This window comes from Tachysurus fulvidraco, chromosome 5 (assembly GCF_022655615.1).
Source record: "Tachysurus fulvidraco isolate hzauxx_2018 chromosome 5, HZAU_PFXX_2.0, whole genome shotgun sequence".
In the NCBI taxonomy this organism is placed as follows: Eukaryota; Metazoa; Chordata; class Actinopteri; order Siluriformes; family Bagridae; genus Tachysurus; species Tachysurus fulvidraco.
This window is the reverse complement of record NC_062522.1, coordinates 1,291,250-1,301,964: the sequence shown is the minus strand read 5'-3', so window position 1 is coordinate 1,301,964 and position 10,715 is coordinate 1,291,250. Positions and strand designations below refer to the sequence as shown.

The following is a 10,715-nucleotide window of genomic DNA, read 5'->3' as shown; positions in this document are numbered from 1 at the left end:
TGCTGCTTACATCTGTGAGGAACTTTTCCACATCTGGGACCTTCAGAGGTGTGTGTGTGTGTGTGTGTGTGTGTGTGTGTGTGTGTGTGTGTATGTGTGTGTGTGTGTGTGTGTGTGTGTGTGTGTTGAGAGAGAGAGTTTCATGAAACTTTAACATCTAGTACCATCAGTAGAGAAACCTGTGTGTGTTATGTAGCAGAGTGAATGAGATAAATTGCTTGTTGGGTCACGTGATAAGTGAATAAGTTATATAAAGGCAGGTTTCAGGTTACCTGGCTATGTGTCATTTTTGGCACCGCCCTCTCGTGGGACCCCATTCATGGTTTTCCCCAGGTATGTGTGTGTAACCGCGTGGTAACCTGTCCGGCAAACTTCATATGCATGTTACTTATGTGCTCTGTTCAACACTATAGGACAATATTGTCCCGCTGTTGTTGGAGTGGGCTGTCTGTTATCTCAGGTATGTGCGTTATTTTTGTTTTATTCGAACTGGTGTACTGAAACTTATGTGTGGTACCATTTCAGTGTGGGTTGGCATCCAGTTTGTGAACATGAAAATTCAATCTAGTGAAGATGATTGCATTTAGTGAGAGTTACAACTGCTAATTGCTGGTACATATTATTTCGGTCCCTGTTTGCGGCAGTTTATTTATTTATTTATTTTTAATAACCTACTGTTATATGCTCGGCAGGTTGATCTGGTTGTCCGGATCCCTTCTGAGGGATGAGAGGGTTAAGTCCATGGGTATGACTGTGCTGCTGTTTTGCCTCTGCGAATATTGTTGTGGGTCGCTCTGACTCCAACTCATCACAACGGGGCTTCACTCCGTGTACCGGTATTACAGTCGGCCGTTCTGTGTTTGTTTCACGTGAACTCTGCATTTACCAAAATCTGTATTAGTGATTGTAAATCTAGTAAATTTGCATGTACTAACTATCGTTAACCGACACCATCTCATACTGTCAACCAAGTAGGTCTTTTGCCCCCTTTGAATCTGGGCTATTTGGTTAAATTAGTGATTAGTTTTGTTATTTTGGTTTGATTTATATTGTGAGTATGTTTAGATTAAACTGAGGGGAATTAATGTTTTGGATTGGTTTTGGAATGTCGATTCATTTTTTGTATTTTATTTTTTTTTTTTTTTTTTTTTTTTTTTTTTTTTGGTGGTTTACTTTTGATACACTTGTGCTGAGTGGGTCGTCTTTGAGTGGAAGGAAATAATTGTGTGCTGTGTTTGATGTGTGCCTTCCACACGTGTGAGTGTGTGTGAGTGGTTTGGCTTGACACTGTGCTGTGGCTGGGTCATGTGTTATCTCCTCTTGATCTTGAAAGGCCATTTAAAGTATGTTGTTTTGTGTTCTGTGTATTTGATTTCGTGTTATAAGTGACTGAAGATTTTACATTTTTTCGAGAATATTAATTCGGCATAAACTGTAAAAATAAAGGTTTATTGTATTATTCTCATGCCCTCGTCTCTTGCTCATTGTTGGGTAATGAACCTGTGTCCTTTTAGGACTGTTCCCCTCATAAATTCAGGGGTGGCGTAGTCGAATATTGTGCCCCCAAGGGCCTTTTGTGGAGTTTTATAATTCTTTAATATAGAATTGTTACACTCTTTCCCCTACTGCTCTGCTACAGTTATATGTAATGTGTCACTGTATGTATGTTACTTGGTGTTTACTTGTTGTTTAAATGGTGTTCAGTTCGTGTTAATTAGTGTTTAATTGGTTGTGATTTGCAGACAATTGTTGATCATTTGATGGAGAAGACCAGTGTGAAAAGAGTCCTCATCCTCGAGTCTGTGTTTTTTCGTTTTAATCTCATGTTTAGTCATTACACTGTGTCAGAGTTTATTTGTGTAATCAGATTAGATTAGACAGTTTACATATGGTGCAGGTTAACACTCTTTTCTCCACAGAAATGAGAAGTGTAATCCCAAATACACCACTTACTTCATCTATAACCTGTACTCTGAGGAGGGGAAAGGAGCATTCGATTGCCGCAAAAATGTCCTGGGACTAAAGCAGCAGGTTTGAGTGATGGAGAAATTGAAGAAGTAACATTAAAATGACTGACTCCTAAATTGTTACTTCTTTAACCTCATTTCTGTCAGGACCACTTTGTCACAAGGGAATTTATTAGATGATATGCATACAGTTAGTGTTGGCGGTATGGTTCTGTTTGGGGCAAAAATCCACGTGCCCGGAACTGATCGAAGATCGGAGGAGCATCATCCTGGCTGAGTGAATGTCGGCATATTGCAATGAGCATGTTGCTGAGTCAGTTAAAGTGAAGTGTGAAGCAGAGGGGGAGCATGATGCACCCCTGTGCAGCAGTATAAACAAGCATGTTGGATATCCACTAAATAATAGTGAGGATGGGTAGGGGAGCACGCGTCCTGTAGAAACAATGGTTTCTCATGAAGCTTGATTTCAACATCCAGAGGGAAGAAAACGATGTTGCAGTATGAAGCTAGGCAAGGCAAGGCAAGTTTATTTGTATAGCACATTCCATACACAGAGGTCATTCAAAGTGCTTTACATAGAAATTAGAAAACAGTTTATAAATAGAAAAAAAAATTATATATATATATATATATATATATATATATATATATATATATATATATATATATATATATATGAAAAATAAGAAACACACGATAAAATCATAACAAAAATAACAATTAAAGAAAATTAATGTGATTTTAATAAAAACAGTTTAAAATATGTTAAAAAGAATAAAACAGGAGTAAAAGTGATTTGGATTAAAAGTGCAGTCAGTGTGAAGCTGCACAGTCAGTGTGAAGCAGCACAGTCAGTGTGACGCAGCACAGTCAGTGTGACGCAGCACAGTCAGTGTGAAGCAGCACAGTGTGAAGCAGCACAGTCAGTGTGAAGCAGCACAGTCAGTGTGAAGCAGTACAGTCAGTGTGAAGCAGCACAGTCAGTGTGACGCAGCACAGTCAGTGTGAAGCAGCACAGTCAGTGTGAAGCAGTACAGTCAGTGTGAAGCAGCACAGTCAGTGTGAAGCAGCACAGTCAGGGTGAAGCAGCACAGCGCTCATTCAGTAAATGCAGAGTTAAACAGATGTGTTTTTAATCTTGATTTAAAAGTGTCTACTGTTGAAGCACATCTGATTTCTTCTGGAAGCTGATGCCAGCTATAGGTGTTATAATAACTAAATGCTGACACACCTTGTTTTGAGTGAACCCTTGGTATCTCTAACTGACCTGATCCTAATGATCTGAGTAGTCTGCTTGGTTTATATTCAATTAGCATATCTGTAATGTATTTCGGTCCTAAGCCATGAAGTGATTTATAAATGAGTAACAATACTTTAAAATCTACTCTAAATGTAACTGGAAGCCAGTGTAAGGACATCCAGCTAGTACATCCAGCTAATCTAGGATCAGGGGAAGGTCACCCTGGGCTGAGCGAATGGTGGCATATTGCAATGAGCATGTTGCTGTAGTCTGTAGAGCCGAGTGTGAATCGTCGAGGGGGAAGCATAATATGCCCCTGCGGCAGCGATATAATGACGAGCATGTAGTATATATACGCTAGGCTATAGTGCTAATGGGTAGGAGAAGCATGCACCCTGTAGAAGACTCTGGTTGCTCGTTGAGCTTGGTATTCGAACAATCTTTTAAAAGATAGTACGTCCGGGGCTAATCGACGATCAGGGGAAGCATCGCCCTGGGCTGAGCAGATGGCGCCAAATTTTTGCAAGCTTGTAGCTGTAGCAGAATACATAGGGGAAGCAACGCCAGGGCAACGCAACGCCGTGGTCTAATGGTTAGAGAGTCTGACTTGTAACCCAAAGTTTGTGGGTTTGAGTCTCGGGCCGGCCTTGACTGACGTGCCCTTGAGCAAGGGGGCACCAAACCCCCCCAACTGCTCCCTGGGCGCCGCAGCATAAATGGCTGCCCACTGCTCCGGGTGTGTGTGTTCACTGTTGTGTGTGTGCACTTTGGATGGGTTAAATGAAGAGAACAAATTCTGAGTATGGGTTACTTAGCCATATGTCACGTCACTTATTAGAAGACTCTAGTACATCCAGGGCTAATCGATAGTCAGGGAAAGCGTCAGCCTAGGCTGAGCAGATGCTTTGCAACAAGCATGTTTCTTTTTTTTTATATATACAACGAGCATGTTGTATATCTGCTCAGCTATAGTGCAGCAGGGAAGGTTCCCATGAGCTGAGCGGATGGCGGCATATTTGCAACGATGCATGTTGTATATCCACTCAGCTATAGTGCAGCAGTGGAAGCTTCCCCTGAGCTGAGCAGATGGTGGCATATTTGCAACGAGGATGTTGTATATCCACTCAGATATAGTGCAGCAGGGGAAGCATCACCCTGGGCTGATAAGATGGCGGTATTTTTGCATTTTTTTTGTATTTATTTATTTATTTAATAATAAAACACCATATTGTGTCCACTCAGCTATGGTGGAGGTGGCGGGGGAAGCATCACCCTGAGCTGAGCAGATGGCGGCATATTTGCAGCAAGCATGTTGCTGTAGTAAGTAGGAATCGGATGCTGCAGAGATGTCTTCCTGAAGGAGCAGAGAGAGCAGTCTGTGGGACGGGTGGCTGGAGTCATTGGTGATCCTCCAGGCTTTCCTTATACACTGCCTGATGCAAATGTTCTGGATGGACGATATCTTCAGTTAAGCCGTAAAAATGAAATACATAATTACAGAGGGTTTCTGCTTTTTCGAATGCCATGGAGAGTTTGGGTAGAGATATCAGGCGGCATGACTCGGAGAACCGATTGATGACAGTGAGAATGACGGTGCAGTTATCGGACTTGGGCAGATCAGTGACAAAATCAATGCTGATATGGGACCAGGGTCACAGTGGGATAGGCAGTGGCTGTAACAATCCAGCCGGGAGTTGATATGAGGCTTTTGATGTGCTACACACGGTACATCTTCTGAGGAAGTCTCTGGTGTCTTCGGACAGAGAGGGCCACCAGAATTTGTTTTGAGCGAGTCGGGTTGTGGCTGAAATGCCGGGATGACCGGAGCTGGGCGAGGCATGTTTCAGGAGGGTTGAGCGTAGATTCTCCGGCACATAGGTTTTGGGGCAGAGAAAGTGCATTAACCTGAGAGATTTGTGTAATGATGTCCCAATGAATGGGAGCGACAATCTGAGCCTCGGGGATGATGGGCTCTGACAGGGAATTCTGGTCAGGTTCATTGTCAAGGCGGGAAAGTGCGTTGGCTTTGATATTCTTCGATCCTAGTCTGTAAGTGACTGTAAAGTTGAAGTGTGTGAAAAACATAGCGCATCTTGCTTGGTGGGTATTCATTCGCTTGGCTGAGAGTAGGTATTCTAGGTTTTTATGATCCGTGAGAACCGTAAACGGATGCTGAGCCCCCTCCAGCCAGTGCCGCCACTCCTCAAAGGCCGCCTTCATGGCCAGTAGCTCACGATCCCCCACGTCATAGTTGCATTCAGTGGGAGACAATTTCTTGGAAAAGTAAGCACATGGAAACATCTTGTTAGCCGGACCCTGCCGCTGAGAAAGGACCGCCCCGATGCCAGTACTGGAGGCGTCCACTTCGAACGGACAAGCCGGGTCAGGGTGGTGCAGGATGGGAGCTTTGGTAAAGCGCTCCTTCAGCAGGTGGAAGGCTCTGACCGCTTCAGGTGACCACATGAGACGGGATGGTGCCTTCTTCGTCATAGAAGGGAGAGGTGCCACGATCGTGCTGAATTCATGGATGAAGTGGCAGTAGAAGTTAGCAAACCCAAGGAAGCATTGTAGCTCTTTGACAGTTTGGGGTCGGAGCCTCTTCAACACTGCCTCCACTTTAGGCAAGGCAAGGCAAGGCAAGTTTATTTGTATAGCACATTTCATACACAGAGGTCATTCAAAGTGCTTTACATAGAAATTAGAAAACAGTTTATAAAAGAGAAAAAGAAATATATATAAAAAATAAGAAACACGATAAAATCATAACAAAAACAAATAACAATTAAAGAAAATAAATGTGATTTTAATAAAAAATGTTTAAAATATGTTAAAAAGAATACTTTAGAGTCGTCCATGGCGACTCCTCCGGTGGAGATGACATAGCCTAGGAAAGACGTGGAGGTCTGTGGAATTCACACTTCTCGGCCTTTGCATAGAGCTTATGTTGGATCAGGCGCTCCAGCACTGCCCTCATATGCTGGACATGTTCTTCTAACGACTCGGAGTGGATGAGGATGTACCCAACGATCCAGCATGTCTTGGAAAAACATCGTTGATGAAGGATTGGAACTCTGACGGACTGTTAGAAAGGCCAAACAGCATGACCAAATATTCATAATGTTTTCTATTTGTCTTCTTTCTCTGATACGATTAAGATTATAAGCATTGCGTAGGTCCAATTTTGTGAAGAACTTGGCCTTGCACAGCTGTTTCAGGGCTGAGGGGACAAGTGGGAGCAGATAGTGAAACTTCACGGTGATCTCGTTCAGTGCTCGATAATCTATGCATGGGCGGAGGCCTCTGTCCTTCTTTTTCATGAAAAAAACCCTGATGATGCCGGGGATACAGAGTGCCAAATGAACCCTTTCTTTAGTTCCTCCTCTATATATTTGTTCATAGCTTCGGATTCTGGTTGGGACAAAGGGAAGATTCTGCCCTTAGGTGGTGTGGTATTGGGCAGAAGCTCGATGCAGCAGTCGCTGTGATGGTGAGGTGGTAGCTTGGTGGCCTTGACTTTGCTGAATGCCTCTGCGAGATCGTGATATTCGACCGGAAGGCTGGGAATTACTGGAGTCCCAGGTGTGGTGATCAAAGTAATGCGGAAGTAATGCTTTGGAGGGCTGATAATATCGAGCGCAGGTTTCATCCCAGGTTATAATCTGTGGTTCTCTCCAAGAGATGACAGTATTGTGGAGCCTCAGCCATTGCAGACCCATGATCAGGGAGTGATGAGGAGAAGTAATGACATAGAATTGAATAGTTTCGCTGTGACAGGAGCCCACTTGTAATTCGATTTCCTCGATGACAAATCTTATCCATCCCTTTCTGAGAGGTCGATCATCTATCGCCTCCACTGCCAACAGAGAGACACACTTAGTTAGCAGGATGGCATTTGATCTGACAAAATCCTCCAAAATGAAATTTCCAGTGGCACAGGAATCGATGAGAGCCTCCAGATCAATGTTTTTTTCCTGTAGTTTCAAGCGTGCGTCGAACCGGGCACAGTTCTGAGTTCAAGAGGTGAAAGTGGTCATGCTCATGAGCGTGCTCTGCTTGTTACGTAGTCTAATGGGGCAGGAAGGCAGCAGATGTCCGGGTTTACCACAGTATAAGCAGAGTCGGTGATGGATGTGATGTGCTCTCTCCTTATGGGTGAGGTTAGTGTGTCCGAGGTGCATGAGTTTGGCGTTCTCGGATGGCGGGATGCGTGTGGATGAACGCCGGGCTCTGATCAGGTTATCAATTCGGATAGACAGCTCCATGAATTCAGATAGGTCTCTCCTCTCGTCACGACAGGCGTGTTCTGCTTGCAGCTTTTGAGGGGGCTGTGACAAGTTGAGACGAGCCAACTTTTGTGGGTGGCTGGCAGGTTGCTGGGCTTGGGTGAAGAGCTCCATTGTGAATTGCAAGGTAGCAGCTGGATCACTTTGTGGTGAAGTCTTCTGTAATGATATGTCTTGAGAGTGAGGATCCATTTGCATGCATTATCAAAACACTCGTGGTACAACAGACTTAGGTCAGAATCGGCAAACACAACAATGTAGACGAGGCAGAGATCAAAGTCAATAACACTTGGTCAGGACAGGTGGCAGACAATCATAAGATAGGGCAAAACAGAACAAAGTAATAAACCAGGAAGACAGAGGAAACAAATGCTCAGACCGATAGCTGTGGCAGAATTCAGTTTTGAAACAGTCTGAAAATATTAAGACCTGACATTCTAAAGGACTGTGAGGACAGGGCAGGAGTATGCAGGAGTGGGCATATCCTGAATTAGTCATGACTTATGAGGAGTTACTGTAGTTAATATGGGCATCATCTAGCATACATCATTAACCATGAGAATCATAGTTTAATTTTACCCATAGGAGAACCACATTGCTTAATTTCAAAACTTCAATATAAGCATATAGGGGAAAAAACACTTAATTAGCAAGTGTTGATCTTGTGAGACAGGTCAGAAAACAACCCTGGGTTTGTAATCTGAGAAGAGGGTGTCCTAAGTGAAATATGGAGTTATTTAGCTATAAAAATTAAAAAACTGAATTACAAAGCAAAAGGAGAGTAGACTAGATAAAAGTTACTTCAAGGTGTCTCCCCAGTAAAAATATACATATTCATGCATGCATTTGTTTAGGAATGAGGGTTAAATACATTACTGAATAGTTTGAGATTATGTTGTTATTGTAAGTAACAGGTATTTCTCATCATTGAGCCTTGTATTTTTTAGAATTAAGGTGTTGAGACTATACAAAACTTTTTAAATGAAACAAAATACTGGTTTATGATGGCATTTCCCTGTTATTGTGAACAGTATTACAATAAATTTAGCTCAAGAATTATTATTAGTGTCTAAATGAGCATACACACACACACACACACACACACACACACACACCCCTGACTAACCCGTAGTTATGAGGACTGTCTGGGTTTAACAGAACATCACACATACACCTAACTAACCCATAATTAAGAGCACAATCTGGGTTTAACAGGACATAACACATATACTCACACACACCCCTAACTAACCCATAGTTATGAGGACAATCTGGGTTTAACAGGACAATACACACACATACACCCCTAACTAACCCAGTTATTAGATTAGATTAGATTAGATTAGGTTAAATGCAGAAATGCAGTTTACAGATGTGGCCTTTAAGAATGAATCCCGCGGCATTCGGCAATTAGTGCCGCAGTTTCCCGCAGCTTTCTGCAGTTCTGTTCAGAGGGGCTATCTTAGCAATCATCTTAATGTATTTCGATTCACAGAATATCCACCAGGTGGCGCATAAGAACCCTGTTTCTCTTAAACACTCAAAGGTTTTTTAAGATTGTATAATATGTTTATATTTTTAATGTGCATTTAAAAATTGTAGATTTTTTATTTTACTTCACATTACATCAGAATTGTGTGACACCCACAAAATAAGTTTTGTTGAGATTATTATTTTTGTTTCCTTTCCTTCTATTGCAATGGTATTTGATTTTATTATATATTTAATAGAATACTAATGAGACATTACGGGAAAAAAACACTATGACGTACGTCATCAATTGGACACAGGGTGGCAGTAACCACGAACAGTGTTATACTGGGACAATTAGCAGTTCAGACCAAGATGAGCTCATAATCCGTGTTACTGGAGAATGAACAACAGTTGTCCTGCGTCGCTGAGTTCTCAGGAATATTTCTGATATTTTCAAGTTAGTTACACACCTTTTATGTGACTACAGATGTTTATCAGCTAATATGAATATGAATAATGTGATGTGTATTCTGTAAACTAAAAGTATGTCAAATGTGTAAACAGTTAAAATTTAACAGTACGAAGTGGCGAAAATGGCGGCCGATGTCCACATATTGTTTATTTTATTTGTTAATTATGGCTCCGGAGCATTTGTGGGTTATTTCAGCGTGTGTGGAAAACAGTTATGTGTGTAGTGCAATGTTAAAAGTGTAAAAGGTTCATTTGATAGTGATACAGATTCAGTTCACAGAAACTGAGCGCCAAGTTATGAGACAGATATGTGTATTATTGAAGTTTAGGTTCTTATAGAGTTTAACTGCAAATGGAATTTATTCTGTTGAATAAAGTGAACACTTTGAAACATGATTGATGCTAGACCAAAAATGGGATTTAAAGGGAAAAAATGTTTGTTTTCAGTTTCATACAAATGTTTGAGTTAATGTTTGTAAAATATTTGAGGATGCATTTATGTGAAAACAGACCTTTTGAAGAATATAAAGTAATTGTTATCCAGAAAATAACAGAAAATTATTCATGATTGCAGATGCAAAGTTAAAATGAAGTTGAAAATAAATATAATCAGTGTTACTGGAGAATGAGCAACAGTTGTACTGCGTCACTGTACTGATTTCTCAGGAATATTTCTGATATTTTCAGTTTCAGGATTATCTATATATCTGCCAGAGGGGACATAGCCAGGACCATTGTGAGAAAACATCCAGAATAAATTATAATTATAAAGATGTATGAAACACCATTGGCTATGAGATTTTTTTAAATTAACATTTGTTCTTCTTCTTATTATTATATGTTGCCTACATTTACTCAAATAATAGCAGTGTAAAATATAAAGGAAATCACAGTTTTTATTAAGTTACTTTAATCATTTATTTTAGAGATATTTATAGAAATATCTCTAAAATCATTTATTTGCTATAACTATAATTGTGCATTAACTTTTGTGCCTCTAGAGTGAAAATGGTAACAGCAGCTTCCTAGGGAAAAAACACTTTTTAGCTTTTTAGGGTTAGGGTTCTTTTACTGCACAAAATATTGTTTGAACATTCAATATTTACACCGGTCGGTCGGCGCTGTTTCTGTTACTGTTTATTGTCTTTTGTGTATTGCATTTTTTGTACTTTTTGTATTGTCTTGTAACTTAATGTCTGCACTGTCTTTTGTCCTGCACTGTCTTGCTTGTCTTGTCCTGCACTGTTTGCACCAGGTTGCACAGTTGCACTTTAGGTGGCT

The 10,715-nt window shown here is 41.1% G+C and overlaps 1 long non-coding RNA gene across 1 annotated transcript; it reads left to right on the top strand.

Annotated features, from left to right (window-relative positions):
• The first annotated feature begins 295 nt into the window (after positions 1–295).
• On the top strand, positions 296–1,089 carry LOC125141247. The gene is made up of 3 exons (XR_007140629.1): positions 296–333; positions 414–460; positions 693–1,089. It is a non-coding gene; the product is annotated as an uncharacterized LOC125141247 (long non-coding RNA).
• Positions 1,090–10,715: the final 9,626 nt, after the last annotated feature.